This window comes from Ambystoma mexicanum, chromosome 5q, assembly GCF_040938575.1.
Source record: "Ambystoma mexicanum isolate Mex_15411 chromosome 5q, UKY_AmexF1_1, whole genome shotgun sequence".
NCBI classification, from domain to species: Eukaryota; Metazoa; Chordata; class Amphibia; order Caudata; family Ambystomatidae; genus Ambystoma; species Ambystoma mexicanum.
In genome coordinates, this window is record NC_090933.1 from 8,622,109 (window position 1) to 8,648,553 (window position 26,445).

Below are 26,445 nucleotides of genomic sequence, written 5' to 3' on the forward strand. Positions count from 1 at the left end.
GATGTGATATCTCAATGCTTATACCAAACCTGAGAGCCTACCTATAGCATGAGATGTGATATCCAAGTCCATCCCATTCCAATCCTTAGATCCTTCCTACAGCATGCGATGTGATATCTCAATGATTCTAATACCAAACCAGAGACTCTTCCTATAACATGAGATGGGATATCCAACTCCTTCCCATTCCAATCCTGAGCTGCTTCCGATAGCAGAGATGTGATATCTCAATGCTTATACCAAACCTGAGACCCTTCCTATAACATGAATTGTGATATCCAACTCCTTCCCGTTCCAAACCTGAGACACTAACTATAGCATATGTGATATCCAACTCCTTCCCATTCCAAACATGAGACCCTTCCTATAGCAAGAAAGTAATATCCAACTCCTACCCATTCCAATCCTGAGACCCTTCCTATAGCAAGAGATGTGATATCCAAATCCTTCCCATTCCAATCCTGAGACCCTTCCTATAACATGAGATGTGATATCCAACTCCTTCCCATTCCAACCTGAGACACTTCCTATAGCATGAGAAGGGATATCCAACTCCTTCCCAATCCAATCCTGAGACCCTTCCGATAGCAGAGATGTGATATCTCAATGCGTATACCAAACCTGAGACCCTTCCTATGGCATGAGATGTGATATCCAACTCCTTCCCAATCCAATCCTGAGACCCTTCCTATAGCAGAGACGTGATATCTCAATGCTTCTACCAAACCTGAGACCCTTCCTTTAGCATGAGATGTGATATCCAAATCCTTCACATTCCAATCCTGAGACCCTTCCTATAGCATGATATGTGATATCTCAATGCTTCTAATACCAAACCTGAGATCCTTCCTATAACATGAGATGTGATATCCAATTCCTTCCCATTCCAAACCTGAGACCCTTCCTATTGGATGAGATGTGATATCCAACTCCTTCCCATTCCAACCCTGAGACCCTTCCTATAGCATGAGATGTGATGTCTCAATGCTTCTAATACCAAACCTGAGATCCTTCCTATAACATGAGATGTGATATCCAACTCCTTCTATTCCAATCCTGAGACCCGTCCTATAGCATGAGATGTGATATCTCAATGCTTATACCAAACCTGAGACCCTTCCTATAGCATGAGATGTGATATCCAACTGCTTCCCATTCCAATCCTGAGACCCTTCCTATAGCATGAGATGTGATATCTCAATGCTTCTAATACCAAACCTGAGATCCTTCCTCTAACATGAAATGTGATATCCAACTCCTTCCCTTTCCAAACCTAAGAGCCTATCTATAGCATGAGATGTGATATCCAAGTCCTTCCCATTCCAACCCTTAGACCCTTCCTACAGCATGCAATATGATATCTCAATGATTCTAATAACAAACCTGAGACCCATCCTATAACATGAGATGGGATATCCAACTCCTTCCCATTCCAATCCTGAGACACTTCCGATAGCAGAGATGTGATATCTCAATGCTTATACCAAACCTGAGACCCTTCCTATAACATGAGATGTGATATCCAAATCCTTCCCGTTCCAAACCTGAGACCCTTCCTTTAGCATGAGATGTGATATCCAGCACCTTCCCATTCCAATCCTGAGACACTTCCGATAGCATGAGATGTGATATCTCAATGCTTCTAATATCAAAACTGAGACCCTCCCTATAGCATGATATGTGATATCTAAGTCCTTCCCATTCCAATCCTGAGACCCTCCCTATAGCATGAGATGTGATATCCAACTCCTTCCCATTCCAATCCTGAGACGCTTCCTATAGCATGAGATATGATATCTCAATACTTCTAATACCAAACGTGAGATCCTTCCGATAACATGAGATGTGATATCCAAATCCTTCCCCTTCCAAACCTGAGACCCTCCCTTTAGTATGAGATGTGATATCCAACTCCTTCCTATTCCAATCCTGAGACTCTTCTGATAGCATGAGATGTGATATCTCAATGCCTCTAATACCAAACCTGAGATCCTACCTCTAACATGAAATGTGATATCCAACTCTTTCCCCTTCCAAACCTGAGAGCCTTCCTATAGCATGAGATGTGATATCCAAGTCCTTCCCATTCCAATCCTGAGACCCTTCCTATAGCTTGAGATGTGATATCCAACTCCTTCCCATTCCAATTCTGAGACCCTTCCTATACTCTGAGACTTGATATCTCAATGCTTCTAATATCAAACCTGAGACCCGTAATATAACATGAGATGTGATATCCAAATCCTTCCCCTTCCAAACCTTAGACCCTTCCTTTATCATGAGATGTGATATCCAACTCCTTCCCATTCCAATCCTGAGACCCTTCCGATATCATGAGATGTGATATCTCAAAGCTTCTAATATCAAACTTGAGACCCTCCCTATAGCATGAGATGTGATATCCAAGTCCTTCCCATTCCAATCCTGAGACCCTTCCTATAGCATGAGATGTGATATCTCAATGCTTCTAATACCAAACCTGAGACCCTTCCTATAACATGAGATGGGAATATCCAACTCCTTCCCATTCCAATCCTGAGACCCTTCCGATAGCAGAGATGTGATATCTCAATGCTTATACCAAACCTGAGACCCTTCCTATGGCATGAGATGTGATATCCAACTCCTTGCCATTCAAATCCTGAGACCCTTCCTATAGCATGAGAAGGGATATCCAACTCCTTCCCAATCCAATCCTGAGACCCTTCCGATAGCAGAGACGTGATATCTCAATGCTTCTTCCAAACCTGAGACCCTTCCTTTAGCATGAGATGTGATATCCAAATCCTTCACATTCCAATCCTGAGACCCTTCCTATAGCATGAGATGTGATATCTCAATGCTTCTAATACCAAACCTGAGATCCTTCCTATAACATGAGATGTGATATCCAATTCCTTCCCATTCCAAACCTGAGACCCTTCCTATTGGATGAGATGTGATATCCAACTCCTTCCCATTCCAACCCTGAGACCCTTCCTATAGCATGAGATGTGATGTCTCAATGCTTCTAATACCAAACCTGAGATCCTTCCTATAACATGAGATGTGATATCCAACTCCTTCCATTCCAATCCTGAGACCCGTCCTATAGCATGAGATGTGATATCTCAATGCTTATACCAAACCTGAGACCCTTCCTATAGCATGAGATGTGATATCCAACTACTTCCCATTCCAATCCTGAGACCCTTCCTATAGCATGAGATGTGATATCTCAATGCTTCTAATACCAAACCTGAGATCCTTCCTCTAACATGAAATGTGATATCCAACTCCTTCCCTTTCCAAACCTCAGAGCCTATCTATAGCATGAGATGTGATATCCAAGTCCTTCCCATTCCAATCCTTAGACCCTTCCTACAGCATGCAATATGATATCTCAATGATTCTAATAACAAACCTGAGACCCGTCCTATAGCATGAGATATGATATCCAAGTCCTTCCCATTCCAATCCTGAGACCCTTCCTATAACATGAAATGTGATATCCAACTCCTTCCCATTCCAACCTGAGACCCTTCCTATAGCATGAGATGGGATATCCAACTTCTTCCAAATCCAAAACTGATACCCTTCCGATAGCATGAGATGTGATATCCCAATGCTTCTACCAAACCTGAGACCCATACTATGGCATGAGATGTGATATCAAACTCCTTCCCATTCCAATCCTGAGACCCTTCCTATAGCTTGAGGTGTGATATCCAACTCCTTCCCATTCCAATTCTGAGACCCTTCTTATACCATGAGACTTGATATCTCAATGCTTCTAATACCAAACCTGAGACCCGTCCTATAACATGAGATGTGATATCCAAATCCTTCCCCTTCCAAACCTTAGACCCTTCCTTTATCATGAGATGTGATATCCAACTCCTTCCCATTCCAATCCTGAGACCCTTCCGATATCATGAGATTTGTTATCTCAATGCTTCTAATATCAAACTTGAGACCCTCCCTATAGCATGAGATGTGACATCCAAGTCCTTCCCATTCCAATCCTGAGACCCTTCCTATAGCATGAGATGTGATATCTCTATGCTTCTAATACCAAACCTGAGACCCTTCCTATAACATGAGATGGGATATCCAACTCCTTCCCATTCCAATCCTGAGACCCTTCCGATAGCAGCGATGTGATATCTCAATGCTTATACCAAACCTGAGAACCTTCCTATGGCCTGAGATGTCATATACAACTCCTTCCCATTCCAATCCTGAGACCCTTCCTTTAGCATGAGATGTGATATCTCAATGCTTATACCAAATCTGAGACCCTTCCTAAAGCATGAGATGTGATATCCAATTCCTTCCCATTCTAATCCTGAGACCCTTCCTATAGCATGAGATGTGATATCTCAATGCTTATACCAAACCTGAGAGCCTACCTATAGCATGAGATGTGATATCCAAGTCCATCCCATTCCAATCCTTAGACCCTTCCTACAGCATGCGATGTGATATCTCAATGTTTCTAATACCAAACCAGAGACTCTTCCTATAACATGAGATGGGATATCCAACGCCTTCCCATTCCAATCCTGAGCCGCTTCCGATAGCAGAGATGTGATATCTCAATGCTTATCCCAAACCTGAGACCCTTCCTATAACATGAGATGTGATATACAACTCCTTCCCGTTCCAAACCTGAGACACTAACTATAGCATATGTGATATCCAACTCCTTCCCATTCCAAACATGAGACCCTTCCTATAGCAAGAAAGTAATATCCAACTCCTACCCATTCCAATCCTGAGACCCTTCCTATAGCAAGAGATGTGATATCCAAATCCTTCCCATTCCAATCCAGAGACCCTTCCTATAACATGAGATGTGATATCCAACTCCTTCCCATTCCAACCTGAGACACTTCCTATAGCATGAGAAGGGATATCCAACTCCTTCCCAATCCAATCCTGAGACCCTTCCGATAGCAGAGATGTGATATCTCAATGCGTATACCAAACCTGAGACCCTTCCTATGGCATGAGATGTGATATCCAACTCCTTCCCAATCCAATCCTGAGACCCTTCCGATAGCAGAGACGTGATATCTCAATGCTTCTACCAAACCTGAGACCCTTCCTTTAGCATGAGATGTGATATCCAAATCCTTCACATTCCAATCCTGAGACCCTTCCTATAGCATGAGATGTGATATCTCAATGCTTCTAATACCAAACCTGAGATCCTTCCTATAACATGAGATGTGATATCCAATTCCTTCCCATTCCAAACCTGAGACCCTTCCTATTGGATGAGATGTGATATCCAACTCCTTCCCATTCCAACCCTGAGACCCTTCCTATAGCATGAGATGTGATGTCTCAATGCTTCTAATACCAAACCTGAGATCCTTCCTATAACATGAGATGTGATATCCAACTCCTTCCATTCCAACCTGAGACCCTTCCTATAGCATGAGATGGGATATCCAACTTCTTCCAAATCCAAAACTGATACCCTTCCGATAGCATGAGATGTGATATCCCAATGCTTCTACCAAACCTGAGACCCATACTATGGCATGAGATGTGATATCAAACTCCTTCCCATTCCAATCCTGAGACCCTTCCTATAGCTTGAGGTGTGATATCCAACTCCTTCCCATTCCAATTCTGAGACCCTTCTTATACCATGAGACTTGATATCTCAATGCTTCTAATACCAAACCTGAGACCCGTCCTATAACATGAGATGTGATATCCAAATCCTTCCCCTTCCAAACCTTAGACCCTTCCTTTATCATGAGATGTGATATCCAACTCCTTCCCATTCCAATCCTGAGACCCTTCCGATATCATGAGATTTGTTATCTCAATGCTTCTAATATCAAACTTGAGACCCTCCCTATAGCATGAGATGTGACATCCAAGTCCTTCCCATTCCAATCCTGAGACCCTTCCTATAGCATGAGATGTGATATCTCTATGCTTCTAATACCAAACCTGAGACCCTTCCTATAACATGAGATGGGATATCCAACTCCTTCCCATTCCAATCCTGAGACCCTTCCGATAGCAGCGATGTGATATCTCAATGCTTATACCAAACCTGAGAACCTTCCTATGGCCTGAGATGTCATATACAACTCCTTCCCATTCCAATCCTGAGACCCTTCCTTTAGCATGAGATGTGATATCTCAATGCTTATACCAAATCTGAGACCCTTCCTAAAGCATGAGATGTGATATCCAATTCCTTCCCATTCTAATCCTGAGACCCTTCCTATAGCATGAGATGTGATATCTCAATGCTTATACCAAACCTGAGAGCCTACCTATAGCATGAGATGTGATATCCAAGTCCATCCCATTCCAATCCTTAGACCCTTCCTACAGCATGCGATGTGATATCTCAATGTTTCTAATACCAAACCAGAGACTCTTCCTATAACATGAGATGGGATATCCAACGCCTTCCCATTCCAATCCTGAGCCGCTTCCGATAGCAGAGATGTGATATCTCAATGCTTATCCCAAACCTGAGACCCTTCCTATAACATGAGATGTGATATACAACTCCTTCCCGTTCCAAACCTGAGACACTAACTATAGCATATGTGATATCCAACTCCTTCCCATTCCAAACATGAGACCCTTCCTATAGCAAGAAAGTAATATCCAACTCCTACCCATTCCAATCCTGAGACCCTTCCTATAGCAAGAGATGTGATATCCAAATCCTTCCCATTCCAATCCAGAGACCCTTCCTATAACATGAGATGTGATATCCAACTCCTTCCCATTCCAACCTGAGACACTTCCTATAGCATGAGAAGGGATATCCAACTCCTTCCCAATCCAATCCTGAGACCCTTCCGATAGCAGAGATGTGATATCTCAATGCGTATACCAAACCTGAGACCCTTCCTATGGCATGAGATGTGATATCCAACTCCTTCCCAATCCAATCCTGAGACCCTTCCGATAGCAGAGACGTGATATCTCAATGCTTCTACCAAACCTGAGACCCTTCCTTTAGCATGAGATGTGATATCCAAATCCTTCACATTCCAATCCTGAGACCCTTCCTATAGCATGAGATGTGATATCTCAATGCTTCTAATACCAAACCTGAGATCCTTCCTATAACATGAGATGTGATATCCAATTCCTTCCCATTCCAAACCTGAGACCCTTCCTATTGGATGAGATGTGATATCCAACTCCTTCCCATTCCAACCCTGAGACCCTTCCTATAGCATGAGATGTGATGTCTCAATGCTTCTAATACCAAACCTGAGATCCTTCCTATAACATGAGATGTGATATCCAACTCCTTCCATTCCAATCCTGAGACCCGTCCTATAGCATGAGATGTGATATCTCAATGCTTATACCAAACCAGAGACCCTTCCTATAGCATGAGATGTGATATCCAACTGCTTCCCATTCCAATCCTGAGACCCTTCCTATAGCATGAGATGTGATATCTCAATGCTTCTAATACCAAACCTGAGATCCTTCCTCTAACATGAAATGTGAATTCCAACTCCTTCCCTTTCCAAACCTAAGAGCCTATCTATAGCATGAGATGTGATATCCAAGTCCTTCCCATTCCAACCCTTAGACCCTTCCTACAGCATGCAATATGATATCTCAATGATTCTAATAACAAACCTGAGACCCGTCCTATAACATGAGACGGGATATCCAACTCCTTCCCATTCCCATCCTGAGACACTTCCGATAGCATGAGATGTGATATCTCAATGCTTATACCAAACCTGAGAGCCTACCTATAGCATGAGATGTGATATCCAAGTCCATCCCATTCCAATCCTTAGACCCTTCCTACAGCATGCGATGTGATATCTCAATGATTCTAATACCAAACCAGAGACTCTTAGTATAACATGAGATGGGATATCCAACGCCTTCCCATTCCAATCCTGAGCCGCTTCCGATAGCAGAGATGTGATATCTCAATGCTTATACCAAACCTGAGACCCTTCCTATAACATGAGATGTGATATCCAACTCCTTCCCGTTCCAAACCTGAGACACTAACTATAGCATATGTGATATCCAACTCCTTCCCATTCCAATCCTGAGACACTTCCGATAGCAGAGATGTGATATCTCAATGCTTATACCAAACCTGAGACCCTTCCTATAACATGAGATGTGATATCCAAATTCTTCCCGTTCCAAACCTGAGACCCTTCCTTTAGCATGAGATGTGATATCCAGCACCTTCCCATTCCAATCCTGAGACACTTCCGATAGCATGAGATGTGATATCTCAATGCTTCTAATATCAAAACTGAGACCCTCCCTATAGCATGATATGTGATATCTAAGTCCTTCCCATTCCAATCCTGAGACCCTCCCTATAGCATGAGATGTGATATCCAACTCCTTCCCATTCCAATCCTGAGACCCTTCCTATAGCATGAGATATGATATCTCAATACTTCTAATACCAAACGTGAGATCCTTCCGATAACATGAGATGTGATATCCAAATCCTTCCCCTTCCAAACCTGAGACCCTCCCTTTAGCATGAGATGTGATATCCAACTCCTTCCTATTCCAATCCTGAGACTCTTCTGATAGCATGAGATGTGATATCTAAATGCTTCTAATACCAAACCTGAGATCCTTCCGATAGCATGAGATGTGATATCTCAATGCTTCTAATACCAAACCTGAGATCCTTCCTATAACATGAGATGTGATATCCAAATCCTTCCCCTTCCAAACCTGAGACCCTCCCTTTAGCATGAGATGTGATATCCAACTCCTTCCCATTCCATTCCTGAGACCCTTCTGATAGCATGAGATGTGATATCTCAATGCCTCTAATACCAAACCTGAGATCCTACCTCTAACATGAAATGTGATATCCAACGCTTTCCCCTTCCAAACCTGAGAGCCTTCCTATAGCATGAGATGTGATATCCAAGTCCTTACCATTCCAATCCTGAGACCCTTCCTATAGCTTGAGATGTGATATCCAACTCCTTCCCATTCCAATTCTGAGACCCTTCCTATACTATGAGACTTGATATCTCAATGCTTCTAATACCAAACGTGAAACCCGTAATATAACATGAGATGTGATATCCAAATCCTTCCCCTTCCAAACCTTAGACCCTTCCTTTATCATGAGATGTGATATCCAACTCCTTCCCATTCCAATCCTGAGACCCTTCCGATATCATGAGATGTGATATCTCAAAGCTTCTAATATCAAACTTGAGACCCTCCCTATAGCATGAGATGTGATATCCAAGTCCTTCCCATTCCAATCCTGAGACCCTTCCTATAGCATGAGGTGTGATATCTCAATGCTTCTAATACCAAACCTGAGACCCTTCCTATAACATGAGATGGGAATATCCAACTCCTTCCCATTCCAATCCTGAGACCCTTCCGATAGCAGAGATGTGATATCTCAATGCTTATACCAAACCTGAGATCCTTCCTATAACATGAGATGTGATATCCAACTCCTTCCCATTCCAATCCTGAGACACTTCCTATAGCATGAGATGTGATATCTCACTGCTTATACCAAACCTGAGACCCTTCCCATAGCATGAGATGTGATATCCAACTCCTTCCCATTCCAATCCTCAGACCCTTCCTATAGCATGAGATGTGATATCTCAATGCTTCTAATATCAAACTTGAGACCCTACCTATAGCATGAGATGTGATATCTAAGTCCTTCCCATTCCAATCCTGAGACACTTCCTATAGCATGAGATGTGATATCCAACTCCTTCCCATTCCAATCCCGAGACCCTTCCTATAGCATGAGATATGATATCTCAATACTTCTAATACCAAACGTGAGATCCTTCCGATAACATGAGATGTGATATCCAAATCCTTCCCCTTCCAAACCTGAGACCCTCCCTTTAGCATGAGATGTGATATCCAACTCCTTCCCATTCCAATCCTGAGACCCTTCTGATAGCATGAGATGTGATATTTCAATGCTTCTAATACCAAACCTAAGATCCTTCCGATAGCATGAGATGTGATATCTCAATGTTTCTAATACCAAACCTGAGATCCTTCCTATAACATGAGATGTGATATCCAAATCCTTCCCCTTCCAAACCTGAGACCCTCCCTTTAGCATGAGATGTGATATCCAACTCCTTCCCATTCCATTCCTGAGACCCTTCTGATAGCATGAGATGTGATATCTCAATGCCTCTAATACCAAACCTGAGATCCTACCTCTAACATGAAATGTGATATCCAACTCTTTCCCCTTCCAAACCTGAGAGCCTTCCTTTAGCATGAGATGTGATATCCAAGTCCTTCCCATTCCAATCCTGAGACCCTTCCTATAGCTTGAGATGTGATATCCAACTCCTTCCCATTCCAATTCTGAGACCCTTCCTATACTCTGAGACTTGATATCTCAATGCTTCTAATACCAAACCTGAGACCCGTAATATAACATGAGATGTGATATCCAAATCCTTCCCCTTCCAAACCTTAGACCCTTCCTTTATCATGAGATGTGATATCCAACTCCTTCCCATTCCAATCCTGAGACCCTTCCGATATCATGAGATGTGATATCTCAAAGCTTCTAACATCAAACTTGAGACCCTCCCTATAGCATGAGATGTGATATCCAAGTCCTTCCCATTCCAATCCTGAGACCCTTCCTATAGCATGAGATGTGATATCTCAATGCTTCTAATACCAAACCTGAGACCCTTCCTATAACATGAGATGGGAATATCCAACTCCTTCCCATTCCAATCCTGAGACCCTTCCGATAGCAGAGATGTGATATCTCAATGCTTATACCAAACCTGAGACCCTTCCTATGGCATGAGATGTGATATCCAACTCCTTGGCATTCAAATCCTGAGACCCTTCCTATAGCATGAGAAGGGATATCCAACTCCTTCCCAATCCAATCCTGAGACCCTTCCGATAGCAGAGACGTGATATCTCAATGCTTCTACCAAACCTGAGACCCTTCCTTTAGCATGAGATGTGATATCCAAATCCTTCACATTCCAATCCTGAGACCCTTCCTATAGCATGAGATGTGATATCTCAATGCTTCTAATACCAAACCTGAGATCCTTCCTATAACATGAGATGTGATATCCAATTCCTTCCCATTCCAAACCTGAGACCCTTCCTATTGGATGAGTTGTGATATCCAACTCCTTCCCATTCCAACCCTGAGACCCTTCCTATAGCATGAGATGTGATGTCTCAATGCTTCTAATACCAAACCTGAGATCCTTCCTATAACATGAGATGTGATATCCAACTCCTTCCATTCCAATCCTGAGACCCTTCCTATAGCATGAGATGTGATATCTCAATGCTTCTAATACCAAACCTGAGATCCTTCCTCTAACATGAAATGTGATATCCAACTCCTTCCCTTTCCAAACCTAAGAGCCTATCTATAGCATGAGATGTGATATCCAGGTCCTTCCCATTCCAATCCTTAGACCCTTCCTACAGCATGCAATATGATATCTCAATGATTCTAATAACAAACCTGAGACCCGTCCTATAGCATGAGATATGATATCCAATTCCTTCCCATTCCAATCCTGAGACCCTTCCTATAACATGAAATGTGATATCCAACTCCTTCCCATTCCAACCTGAGACCCTTCCTATAGCATGAGATGGGATATCCAACTTCTTCCAAGTCCAATACTGATACCCTTCCGATAGCATGAGATGTGATATCCCAATGCTTCTACCAAACCTGAGACCCATACTATGGCATGAGATGTGATATCAAACTCCTTCCCATTCCAATCCTGAGACCCTTCCTATAGCTTGAGGTGTGATATCCAACTCCTTCCCATTCCAATTCTGAGGCCCTTCTTATACCATGAGACTTGATATCTCAATGCTTCTAATACCAAACCTGAGACCCGTCCTATAACATGAGATGTGATATCCAAATCCTTCCCCTTCCAAACCTTAGACCCTTCCTTTATCATGAGATGTGATATCCAACTCCTTCCCATTCCAATCCTGAGACCCTTCCGATATCATGAGATTTGTTATCTCAATGCTTCTAATATCAAACTTGAGACCCTCCCTATAGCATGATGTGACATCCAAGTCCTTCCCATTCCAATCCTGAGACCCTTCCTATAGCATGAGATGTGATATCTCTATGCTTCTAATACCAAACCTGAGACCCTTCCTATAACATGAGATGGGATATCCAACTCCTTCCCATTCCAATCCTGAGACCTTTCCGATAGCAGAGATGTGATATCTCAATGCTTATACCAAACCTGAGAACCTTCCTATGGCCTGAGATGTCATATACAACTCCTTCCCATTCCAATCCTGAGACCCTTCCTTTAGCATGAGATGTGATATCTCAATGCTTATACCAAATCTGAGACCCTTCCTATAGCATGAGATGTGATATCCAATTCCTTCCCATTGCAATCCTGAGACCCTTCCTATAGCATGAGATGTGATATCTCAATGCTTATACCAAACCTGAGAGCCTACCTATAGCATGAGATGTGATATCCAAGTCCATCCAATTCCAATCCTTAGACCCTTCCTACAGCATGCAATGTGATATCTCAATGATTCTAATACCAAACCAGAGACTCTTCCTATAACATGAGATGGGATATCCAACTCCTTCCCATTCCAATCCTGAGCCGCTTCCGATAGCAGAGATGTGATATCTCAATGCTTATACCAAACCTGAGACCCTTCCTATAACATGAGATGTGATATCCAACTCCTTCCCATTCCAAACCTGAGACACTAACTATAGCATATGTGATATCCAACTCCTTCCCATTCCAAACATGAGACCCTTCCTATAGCAAGAAAGTAATATCCAACTCCTACCCATTCCAATCCTGAGACCCTTCCTATAGCAAGAGATGTGATATCCAAATCCTTCCCATTCCAATCCTGAGACCCTTCCTATAACATGAGATGTGATATCCAACTCCTTCCCATTCCAACCTGAGACACTTCCTATAGCATGAGAAGGGATATCCAACTCCTTCCCAATCCAATCCTGAGACCCTTCCGATAGCAGAGATGTGATATCTCAATGCTTATACCAAACCTGAGACCCTTCCTATGGCATGAGATGTGATATCCAACTCCTTGCCATTCAAATACTGAGACCCTTCCTATAGCATGAGATGTGATATCTCTATGCTTCTAATACCAAACCTGAGACCCTTCCTATAACATGAGATGGGATATCCAACTCCTTCCCATTCCAATCCTGAGACCCTTCCGATAGCAGAGATGTGATATCTCAATGCTTATACCAAACCTGAGAACCTTCCTATGGCCTGAGATGTCATATACAACTCCTTCCCATTCCAATCCTGAGACCCTTCCTTTAGCATGAGATGTGATATCTCAATGCTTATACCAAATCTGAGACCCTTCCTATAGCATGAGATGTGATATCCAATTCCTTCCCATTCCAATCCTGAGACCCTTCCTATAGCATGAGATGTGATATCTCAATGCTTATACCAAACCTGAGAGCCTACCTATAGCATGAGATGTGATATCCAAGTCCATCCCATTCCAATCCTTAGACCCTTCCTACAGCATCCGATGTGATATCTCAATGATTCTAATACCAAACCAGAGACTCTTCCTATAACATGAGATGGGATATCCAACTCCTTCCCATTCCAATCCTGAGCCGCTTCCGATAGCAGAGATGTGATATCTCAATGCTTATACCAAACCTGAGACTTTCCTATAACATGAGATGTGATATCCAACTCCTTCCCGTTCCAAACCTGAGACACTAACTATAGCATATGTGATATCCAACTCCTTTCCATTCCAAACATGAGACCCTTCCTATAGCAAGAAAGTAATATCCAACTCCTACCCATTCCAATGCTGAGACCCTTCCTATAGCAAGAGATGTGATATCCAACTCCTTCCCATTCCAACCTGAGACACTTCCTATAGCATGAGAAGGGATATCCAACTCCTTCCCAATCCAATCCTGAGACCCTTCCGATAGCAGAGATGTGATATCTCAATGCTTATACCAAACCTGAGACCCTTCCTATGGCATGAGATGTGATATCCAACTCCTTCCCAATCCAATCCTGAGACCCTTCCGATAGCAGAGACGTGATATCTCAATGCTTCTACCAAACCTGAGACCCTTCCTTTAGCATGAGATGTGATATCCAAATCCTTCACATTCCAATCCTGAGACCCTTCCTATAGCATGAGATGTGATATCTCAATGCTTCTAATACCAAACCTGAGATCCTTCCTATAACATGAGATGTGATATCCAATTCCTTCCCATTCCAAACCTGAGACCCTTCCTATTGGATGAGATGTGATATCCAACTCCTTCCCATTCCAACCCTGAGACCCTTCCTATAGCATGAGATGTGATGTCTCAATGCTTCTAATACCAAACCTGAGATCCTTCCTATAACATGAGATGTGATATCCAACTCCTTCCATTCCAATCCTGAGACCCGTCCTATAGCATGAGATGTGATATCTCAATGCTTATACCAAACCTGAGACCCTTCCTATAGCATGAGATGTGATATCCAACTGCTTCCCATTCCAATCCTGAGACCCTTCCTATAGCATGAGATGTGATATCTCAATGCTTCTAATACCAAACCTGAGATCCTTCCTCTAACATGAAATGTGATATCCAACTCCTTCCCTTTCCAAACCTAAGAGCCTATCTATAGCATGAGATGTGATATCCCAGTCCTTCCCATTCCAACCCTTAGACCCTTCCTACAGCATGCAATATGATATCTCAATGATTCTAATAACAAACCTGAGACCCGTCCTATAACATGAGATGGGATATCCAACTCCTTCCCATTCCAATCCTGAGACACTTCCTATAGCAGAGATGTGATATCTCAATGCTTATACCAAACCTGAGACCCTTCCTATAACATGAGATGTGATATCCAAATCCTTCCCGTTCCAAACCTGAGACCCTTCCTTTAGCATGAGATGTGATATCCAGCACCTTCCCATTCCAATCCTGAGACACTTCCGATAGCATGAGATGTGATATCTCAATGCTTCTAATATCAAAACTGAGACCCTCCCTATAGCATGATATGTGATATCTAAGTCCTTCCCATTCCAATCCTGAGACCCTCCCTATAGCATGAGATGTGATATCCAAATCCTTCCCCTTCCAAACCTGAGACCCTCCCTTTAGCATGAGATGTGATATCCAACTCCTTCCTATTCCAATCCTGAGACTCTTCTGATTGCATGAGATGTGATATCTCAATGCTTCTAATACCAAACCTGAGATCCTTCCGATAGCATGAGATGTGATATCTCAATGCTTCTAATACCAAACCTGAGATCCTTCCTATAACATGAGATGTGATATCCAAATCTTTCCCCTTCCAAACCTGAGACCCTCCTTTTAGCATGAGATGTGATATCCAACTCCTTCCCATTCCATTCCTGAGACCCTTCTGATAGCATGAGATGTGATATCTCAATGCCTCTAATACCAAACCTGAGATCCTACCTCTAACATGAAATGTGATATCCAACTCTTTCCCCTTCCAAACCTGAGAGCCTTCCTATAGCATGAGATGTGATATCCTAGTTCTTCCCATTCCAATCCTGAGACCCTTCCTATAGCTTGAGATGTGATATCCAACTCCTTCCCATTCCAATTCTGAGACCCTTCCTATACTATGAGACTTGATATCTCAATGCTTCTAATACCAAACGTGAGACCCGTAATATAACATGAGATGTGATATCCAAATCCTTCCCCTTCCAAACCTTAGACCCTTCCTTTATCATGAGATGTAATATCCAACTCCTTCCCATTCCAATCCTGAGACCCTTCCGATATCATGAGATGTGATATCTCAAAGCTTCTAATATCAAACTTGAGACCCTCCCTATAGCATGAGATGTGATATCGAAGTCCTTCCCATTCCAATCCTGAGACCCTTCCTATAGCATGAGATGTGATATCTCAATGCTTCTAATACCAAACCTGAGACCCTTCCTATAACATGAGATGGGAATATCCAACTCCTTCCCATTCCAATCCTGAGACCCTTCCGATAGCAGAGATGTGATATCTCAATGCTTATACCAAACCTGAGATCCTTCCTATAACATGAGATGTGATATCCAACTCCTTCCCATTCCAATCCTGAGACACTTCCTATAGCATGAGATGTGATATCTCACTGCTTATACCAAACCTGAGACCCTTCCCATAGCATGAGATGTGATATCCAACTCCTTCCCATTCCAATCCTCAGACCCTTCCTATAGCATGAGATGTGATATCTCAATGCTTCTAATATCAAACTTGAGACCCTACCTATAGCATGAGATGTGATATCCAAGTCCTTCCCATTCCAATCCTGAGACACTTCCTATAGCATGAGATGTGATATCCAACTCCTTCCCATTCCAATCCTGAGACTCTTCCTATAGCATGAGATATGATATCTCGATACTTCTAATACCAAACGTGAGATCCTTCCGATAACATGAGATGTGATATCCAAATCCTTCCCCTTCCAAACCTGAGACCCTCCCTTTAGCATGAGATGTGATATCCAACTCCTTCCCATTCCAATCCTGAGACCCTTCTGATAGCATGAGATGTGATATCTCAATGCTTCTAATACCAAACCTGAGATCCTTCCGATAGCATGAGATGTGATATCTCAATGCTTCTAATACCAAACCTGAGATCCTTCCTATAACATGAGATGTGATATCCAAATCCTTCCCCTTCCAAACCTGAGACCCTCCCTTTAGCATGAGATGTGATATCCAACTCCTTCCCATTCTGTTAAGACGGATTTCTGAACTCTGTCCTGGTGGCGCAGAAGTTCAGAAGGCCAACCTAATTACTTGGAACAGGGTAACCTCTGGACGAGCCAGACCAATCAAGGTAGCGATCGCGGCGGTCAAGACTAGGTCTCAAGAGGGGTGAGGGTGACTGAAAGCCCGCAATGAGCACACAAAGCAAGAGCGCTTACAAACTACTCCAAACAGTTGTTATATAAAAAATAGATACACATTTATTTTAAGGCCTTTAAAATAATGACCGTAGCGAGAAAATCACAATATCACAATACTAAACCAACACATACCATATCAACACAATATATATACAAATACGACAGTCTTAAGCATTAGAGGCACGAAATGTGTAGTCCACCTGCAAGGGAAGGAAAACAGGCAGTGCGATAACGCTTTAGACTCAGTTCGCCTTCAGAGGCACCTAACTAGATGGAAGTCCGAGCCCTGCGAAGAGTGGAGCCTTGTGCTCAAAGTACCTGCCACGCCGGTGCCAACGGGCAAAAGGAGAAGCTCTTCGGAGGAAGTCAGGCAGTTCGGGTTAGTGCACAGCAGAAGGAGAACAGGTTCCGCAACTCAAGCGCAGCCTCCACAGCGGGCAGAAGCAGAGCGCGAGTACGGCCAAAAGGGTGCTGTTTTTACACAGCAGGGAAAAGCAATGGGATACTGCAGGAGGGCGACCAGATCCTAGCTAAACTACTCACCGGTCCCCGAAGCAAGCAGACCCAGGCTTCTCCACGTTAGTTTCAGCAGCTGGCAGGTTCAGAAGAGCAGGGAACGCCTCGTAGTCGTGTAGAGCAAAAAGACGTCCCAATCGACGAAACCGGCACAGTTTGTTGCCGCAGCAGGACAACGGAGCGGCCGTGTGTATTCGAGCCAAATGTACACTCCTCCCTTCAGACTTGGGAACGCCAAGTGTACGAAGCGTGGGAGAGTGACAAGGACTCGAAATACAACACAACCTGGCGGCGGTTACAGAGCAGGACTCCCTTGTAAGCTGGTCAGTCAACTGGATGGCCCAGAGACACTTCCGAAGGCTTACTTGGCAGGAGATGATGAAGTTGCCGGGAATAGCTGTTCCTGCTATTCCAAAGGTCGAAGCACCAGTACAGGCCTTCTGGTTCGATCAAAGGAGGAAAGGGTTTCACAGGACGACAGCAGTGCAAAGGAGGATTCCTTCAGCGGGTCACCAGCGATTCCTCGGTCCAGCCTCGTGGTTGCAGGACACTTGGCTCCTGTATTCCTTCGTTCGTGAGAACTCAGGAGATCGACAAGGTAGTGGTGTTTCCAGCCCCCTCTTATCCACGGTTCCCTTCGCGCCAAAACGGAGGGGAACCAATGGGAGATCCGCTCATCAACACACATACCATACGTGGACCAATCACGGACCACGGTGGTCCCAGGCATTCACACTACCCTAGACTCTCTGGCACCCAGGATGTGTATTGGGACCAGACATCCCAGCCCACACCCTGGAGGCACACAAACGACATGTAGAAGCCCGCGAAAGCAACCACGTTTCGCGGGAAAGTACATGCCCAAATAAGGAAGGCCCCGGGTCGCTCGACCTGGGGAAGGTGAAGGGAGCAAGACGGTCAGTGGACAGGACAAAGGAGCCTCGTGGTCTGGCCATTTTGGGAGCCAGGCCACCATTTTGGGTTCAGTGCGAAAAACGTGCTCAGAACGCCAAAAGGAGCTCAAAATAAACAAAACGATCGCTGCCACCATTCCAGTCCCTGAATGACTTGCACCGATCAAATACCATCCTAAACGAGTATCTAGGGCCCGTAGAAGGCTAGAGACCCAAGAGAGCTGTAACTTAGCTTACAGTGCCCTCTTGTGTCATGTTGCACTAAAGCCGCAACATGATAAAAGAAACTACGGGAAACAGCGTTCCCCGGTACTGAGTGTCTAAAGGGGATGTCAGTTTCCCCGTAAGAAGGAGCGAAAGCCCAGAGGAGTGCGGCAGAAGGCTGCACTTCTCTGGCAAAGTCAAGAACAAGGTGAAAAACAACAGCAAAAAGTTTAGGGGTTGCCACATGGAAGGAAAATTACCTACAATTACGAAATCTTTCCTAACACTCGCCCCTCCCAGACTATGGACAGGGGGAACTAATCCATCCCTGGATGAGTCTCTTGTTGAGGTCGGTTAAACATTCTGGACAACCCATCAGCATTGCTATGTTGGACACCTGGCCTATGCTCAATAGTGAAGTCGAAGCCTTGTAGACTTATGGACCACCTAAGCAACTTTGGATTCTCCCCCTTCATGTTCATTAGCCACTTTAACGGCTTATGGTCAGTCTGCACAGTGAAGTGGGTCCCATAGAGGTAGGGCCTCAGCTTCCTTAGGGCCCACACAACAGAGAAACATTCTTTCTCTACCGTGGACCATCTGAGCTCTCTGTCCTTAAGCTGGCGACTAATAAAACCGATAGGGTGTTCCTTACCCTTCTCATCTACTTGTGATAGTACAGCTCCTATCCCAGTGTCAGAGGTGTCCGTCTGCACGATAAAAGGTCTTTGATAATCAGGGGCCCTAAGGACAGGGGCCTGGCACAAGGAGTCTATTAAGCCATTGAAGGCCTTCTCACACTCGTCGGTCCAAGTTACCTTCTTGGGTTTTTTCGGAGTTGTGAGGGCAGTCAGAGGAGCAGCTATGGTGCCATAGTCTGCCACAAAATTGCGGTAATACCCCGTGAGTCCTAAGAAGGCTCTCACTTGGGTTTGTGTAGTGGGGGTAGGCCAGTCTTGTACTGCTTGTACCTTACTGGATAGAGGCTGTCTCCTCCCTCCACCTACTTCATGTCCAAGGTAAACCACTGAGCCTTGTCCATTTTGGTGAGGGGCCACTCGGACACCCTCAAAAGAGCTTTCTGAAGGACTGCTTTTGAACAGGTCGGGGACAGGTTCAGACTCCTCTTCCTCAACGTCTGAAGCCAATAGCAGTGCTGCGATTTCGCCGCTTGGGACGAAAGCCTTCAGCATATTCACGTGAAACACTTCTGGAGCCTGTCCAGGCCTTCCAAGGTCCACTGAATAGTTAGCCTCACCCAGGGGCTCCACCACTGGGTAAGGGCCTGACCATTTGTCCTGTAAAGCTCGAGGCCTTATGGGATTCCTGATCAGGACTTGCTGACCTAGTGTAAAGTTGATGAGGGAAGCTTTCTGGTCGTACCAATGTTTCACCAGCGCTTGCCCTGCCTTCAATTTATCACTAGTCAAACCCATCAGAAGTACCATCCGTTTTCTGAGCCCTAGCACATAATCAACTACGTTGGTAGTAACAGGGGGAGTGGGCATCTCCCATACCTCTTTGACGATGGCTAAGGGTCCCCGTACGGGATGACCGAACAGAAGTTCGAAGGGGCTGAAGCCAACACCCTCCTGTGGTACCTCTCGGTAGGCAAACAGTAAGCATGAAACAAGAAGATCCCATTTTCTTCTCTGAGGCTCCTCCAGAGCCCCAATCATGCTCTTTAACGTCCTGTTGAAACGCCCCCCCAGACCATTGGTCTGGGGGTGGTATGCAGAAGAGAACCTGTAGGTGACCCCACATTCTTTCCACATAGCCTGCATATACTTCGACATAAAGTTGCTGCCATCATCCGGCACAACTTCTTTAGGGAAGCCAACCCTAGTAAATATTCCGAGTAAAGCTTCTGCAACTGACTTGGCAGTTACAGTTTTCCATGGGATGGCCTCAGGATACCTGGTTGCATGGTCGACCAGCACCAGGATAAACCTATTGCCCGAGGATGTTTGCGGGTCAAGGGGACCAACCATGTCGATCCCTACCCTTTCAAATGGTACCCCCACAACTGGGAGCGGTACCAACAGAGCTTGGATTGTCGTGCCAACCTTACCAGACAACTGGCAGGCGGCACAACTCCTGCAGTGACTTTCTACTTGCACCCCCATCTTGGGCCAGTAGAAGTGCATGGATAACCTTTGCTTGGTCCTCTTCATACCAAGGTGACCAGCAAGGGGAACTTCATGCGCCAACTGCAGGAGGAAGGGCCTAACAGCAAGGGGAACCACCAACCTCCTATGGTCTCCTTCTGTAGACTCTGTGGGCTCACTATACAGGAGTCCACCTTCCCAATAAATCCTATGCTTCCCAGGAGGTTCACCCTCAAGCTGGGAGCAGGCCTGTCTCCTTAGGCCTTCCAGAGATGGGCACTCACGTTGGCCTTTACTGAATTCGTCCCTATCAGGACCTCCTTCAACTAACAAGTCTTTTAGTTCAGGATGATCGTTGGGGTCGAATACTTCAGGCATCGCCACCTCCTCGTCAGGCCCGGGCGATTGACCAACTTCCTCCACCGCAGTGGTAGGCGAGCTCGGGGGAATATTCTCTTTCCCTCGTATTGACTTGTAGACTCCTTTCGCCTTGGGTTTCCCCTTCGGCTGGGGCGGCGTATTGGACTTGGCCAATGCTGCCCGTGCTTGAGACCGTGTGTAGGGTCTTTCGGCAGTGTCTCCTACGAGCCCTAAAGCTCTGAGATCATTACCCAACAAGACCTTTCCTGGGACGTTTCTCTGAATGCTCACTGGAATCCTGACTGCTGTACCATTTAAAGTAAGATTTACAGGTATTACTGGAAACATACGGAGGGGGCCGTCAGCCAACTTAGTGGGCATCAGAGTAGCTCTGGCAACTTCCTCTGAGTCTACCAAGGTAGAATCCACTACAGTGCGACTGCACCCACTATCCCTAAGAGCTGGAGTATCCACTCCATTGATCAGCACACTGTCTTTAAAGTAGTGCTTGGTATTATCCGGAATCCTAGCATAAGCCTCTGCGACTTTAGGCTCCCAGGAACTCAGGGACACTAAAACTACCTCAGCCTCTATTCCGCTGGGAAATGAGTCTGAGGAGAAGGATGCTCCTGTAATCTCTTCTTCCTCGTAGGAGGAGAAGGCCAGATTAGCGGAGTGGACCCCCAAAGGTCTAACCTTACAACGGGGATCCCCCTTCACATGGTCAGTTGCTCCACAAGAAAAACAAGCCCCAGTGGGTCTGTTTACGTAGGGAGGCTTATTGTAACCAGAGTTCTGTTGCGGAGGCGGACCTCCACTACCCTGTGAGTTCTCTTGTGTCTTACCCTTATTTTTCTTTTTGTGGCCCTTATGGGAAGAAGATTTAGCAGATTCCCCACCCTCCATATCTTTGGACTTTTTCCCTTCCTCCTGCTTACCAGGATGAGTTTTGTCCTTATGGGACACTCGATGTGACACCCATAAGTCTGCTGCAATGGCCAGCTTCTTAGGATCTATCTCCTTCGAATCGGCCAAATGCTGCTTAAGCTCCGGGGAAGAAGAACCAAAAATGTGTTCCAGCATGACAAGATTTATCATGCCTTCGAAGGTAGAAACCTTATAACCTTCGACCCAGCCAGTTAAGTTTTTCAAAGATTCAGCGACATAAGATACCCAAGTACCACCTTCCTTTTTCTTATACTCTCGAAAACGCTTTAAATATTGGGCCGGAGTCTTCCCAAATTTTAAAATGAGAGTTTGCTTTAACATTGCGAAATCAGCTCGCTCAGCCTTCGACATTTCCATAATGGCACTACAGCCAGAATGGGGCAGTCTACTGAGCAACCACGCAATCTTATCAGCATTGTCAACTTCTTGAACCTCGCATGCATACTCAAACGCATTCAGCCAGTCCATAATGTCATTCCTTTCTTCATACACACTGAGCAGATCTTTCGGAAACCGTGGATGAGAGGAAGCCCCAGACCCATGTCCAGGACCCTTGGACCCATTTGCAACCTGAAGCTTGGCCAGTTCCAACTGGTGATCCCTGTCTTTCTGTTTTTCTGCCTGTTCGATTTTTAGTTTTGCTATGCTGAATTCAAGCTCCTGCTGCCTAAACCGCAGCTCTTGCTTCTTGAATTCAAGCATAGACTCCCCATCAGCACTGGCAGAGGAAACATTAGACATCTCGTCCTCCCTGTCCTCGTGGTCGCGATGGATCAGTGCAGCGGCAGAACCGTCGGTTCTACCAGTGAGAGCAGCCCCACCACCTTCTGCACTGTCCTCAGAAGTTATAGCGTCAAGCTGCGCTTCTTGCCACGCCACGATTCTTTGGATCATTTCCAATTTAGTGCCTTGAGAGGAAACACCTCTCTCCGCACACATCTTCTTCAATGTTTCTGATTTGGAAGCATTTAAAGTTAACAAGGTATTTGTTTCCATACTGTTTGATAGGACTATGGCCTTTTTAAAGTTATACTACTACAATTCACTACGTGTACTGGTTGGAATAACCTGAAATGCCTTAGTTCGAGTGCAACACTGGATACCTTCAGTCGTATCCCACCGCTGTACACCAATTTGTTAAGACGGATTTCTGAACTCTGTCCTGGTGGCGCAGAAGTTCAGAAGGCCAACCTAATTACTTGGAACAGGGTAACCTCTGGACGAGCCAGACCAATCAAGGTAGCGATCGCGGCGGTCAAGACTAGGTCTCAAGAGGGGTGAGGGTGACTGAAAGCCCGCAATGAGCACACAAAGCAAGAGCGCTTACAAACTACTCCAAACAGTTGTTATATAAAAAATAGATACACATTTATTTTAAGGCCTTTAAAATAATGACCGTAGCGAGAAAATCACAATATCACAATACTAAACCAACACATACCATATCAACACAATATATATACAAATATGACAGTCTTAAGCATTAGAGGCACGAAATGTGTAGTCCACCTGCAAGGGAAGGAAAACAGGCAGTGCGATAACGCTTTAGACTCAGTTCGCCTTCAGAGGCACCTAACTAGATGGAAGTCCGAGCCCTGCGAAGAGTGGAGCCTTGTGCTCAAAGTACCTGCCACGCCAGTGCCAACGGGCAAAAGGAGAAGCTCTTCGGAGGAAGTCAGGCAGTTCGGGTTAGTGCACAGCAGAAGGAGAACAGGTTCCGCAACTCAAGCGCAGCCTCCACAGCGGGCAGAAGCAGAGCGCGAGTACGGCCAAAAGGGTGCTGTTTTTACACAGCAGGGAAAAGCAATGGGATACTGCAGGAGGGCGACCAGATCCTAGCTAAAATACTCACCGGTCCCCGAAGCAAGCAGACCCAGGCTTCTCCACGTTAGTTTCAGCAGCTGGCAGGTTCAGAAGAGCAGGGAACGCCTCGTAGTCGTGTAGAGCAAAAAGACGTCCCAATCGACGAAACCGGCACAGTTTGTTGCCGCAGCAGGACAACGGAGCGGCCGTGTGTATTCGAGCCAAATGTACACTCCTCCCTTCAGACTTGGGAACGCCAAGTGTACGAAGCGTGGGAGAGTGACAAGGACTCGAAATACAACACAACCTGGCGGCGGTTACAGAGCAGGACTCCCTTGTAAGCTGGTCAGTCAACTGGATGGCCCAGAGACACTTCCGAAGGCTTACTTGGCAGGAGATGATGAAGTCGCCGGGAATAGCTGTTCCTGCTATTCCAAAGGTCGAAGCACCAGTACAGGCCTTCTGGTTCGATCAAAGGAGGAAAGGGTTTCACAGGACGACAGCAGTGCAAAGGAGGATTCCTTCAGCGGGTCACCAGCGATTCCTCGGTCCAGCCTCGTGGTTGCAGGACACTTGGCTCCTGTATTCCTTCGTTCGTGAGAACTCAGGAGATCGACAAGGTAGTGGTGTTTCCAGCCCCCTCTTATCCACGGTTCCCTTCGCGCCAAAACGGAGGGGAGCCAATGGGAGATCCGCTCATCAACACACATACCATACGTGGACCAATCACGGACCACGGTGGTCCCAGGCATTCACACTACCCTAGACTCTCTGGCACCCAGGATGTGTATTGGGACCAGACATCCCAGCCCACACCCTGGAGGCACACAAACGACATGTAGAAGCCCGCGAAAGCAACCACGTTTCGCGGGAAAGTACATGCCCAAATAAGGAAGGCCCCGGGTCGCTCGACCTGGGGAAGGTGAAGGGAGCAAGACGGTCAGTGGACAGGACAAAGGAGCCTCGTGGTCTGGCCATTTTGGGAGCCAGGCCACCATTTTGGGTTCAGTGCGAAAAAGGTGCTCAGAACGCCAAAAGGAGCTCAAAATAAACAAAACGATCGCTGCCACCATTCCAGTCCCTGAATGACTTGCACCGATCAAATACCATCCTAAAAGAGTATCTAGGGCCCGTAGAAGGCTAGAGACCCAAGAGAGCTGTAACTTAGCTTACAGTGCCCTCTTGTGTCATGTTGCACTAAAGCCGCAACATGACAAAAGAAACTACGGGAAACAGCGTTCCCCGGTACTGACTGTCTTAAGGGCATGTCAGTTTCCCCGTAAGAAAAGGAGCGAAAGCCCAGAGGAGTGCGGCAGAAGGCTGCACTTCTCTGGCAAAGTCAAGAACAAGGTGAAAAACAACAGCAAAAAGTTTAGGGGTTGCCACATGGAAGGAAAATTACCTACAATTACGAAATCTTTCCTAACACATTCCATTCCTGAGACCCTTCTGATAGCATGAGATGTGATATCTCAATGCCTCTAATACCAAACCTGAGATCCTACCTCTAACATGAAATGTGATATCCAACTCTTTCCCCTTCCAATCCTGAGAGCCTTCCTATAGCATGAGATGTGATATCCAAGTCCTTCCCATTCCAATCCTGAGACCCTTCCTATAGCTTGAGATATGATATCCAACTCCTTCCCATTCCAATTCTGAGACCCTTCCTATACTCTGAGACTTGATATCTCAATGCTTCTAATACCAAACCTGAGACCCGTAATATAACATGAGATGTGATATCCAAATCCTTCCCCTTCCAAACCTTAGACCCTTCCTTTATCATGAGATGTGATATCCAACTCCTTCCCATTCCAATCCTGAGACCCTTCCGATATCATGAGATGTGATATCTCAAAGCTTCTAATATCAAACTTGAGACCCTCCCTATAGCATGAGATGTGATATCCAAGTCCTTCCCATTCCAATCCTGAGACCCTTCCTATAGCATGAGATGTGATATCTCAATGCTTCTAATACCAAACCTGAGACCCTCCCTATAGCATGAGATGTGATATCCAAGTCCTTCCCATTCCAATCCTGAGACCCTTCCGATAGCAGAGATGTGATATCTCAATGCTTATACCAAACCTTAGACCCTTCCTATGGCATGAGATGTGATATCCAACTCCTTGCCATTCAAATCCTGAGACCCTTCCTATAGCATGAGAAGGGATATCCAACTCCTTCCCAATCCAATCCTGAGACCCTTCCGATAGCAGAGACGTGATATCTCAATGCTTCTACCAAACCTGAGACCCTTCCTTTAGCATGAGATGTGATATCCAAATCCTTCACATTCCAATCCTGAGACCCTTCCTATAGCATGAGATGTGATATCTCAATGCTTCTAATACCAAACCTGAGATCCTTCCTATAACATGAGATGTGATATCCAATTCCTCCCCATTCCAAACCTGAGACCCTTCCTATTGGATGAGTTGTGATATCCAACTCCTTCCCATTCCAACCCTGAGACCCTTCCTATAGCATGAGATGTGATGTCTCAATGCTTCTAATACCAAACCTGAGATCCTTCCTACAACATGAGATGTGATATCCAACTCCTTCCATTCCAATCCTGAGACCCTTCCTACA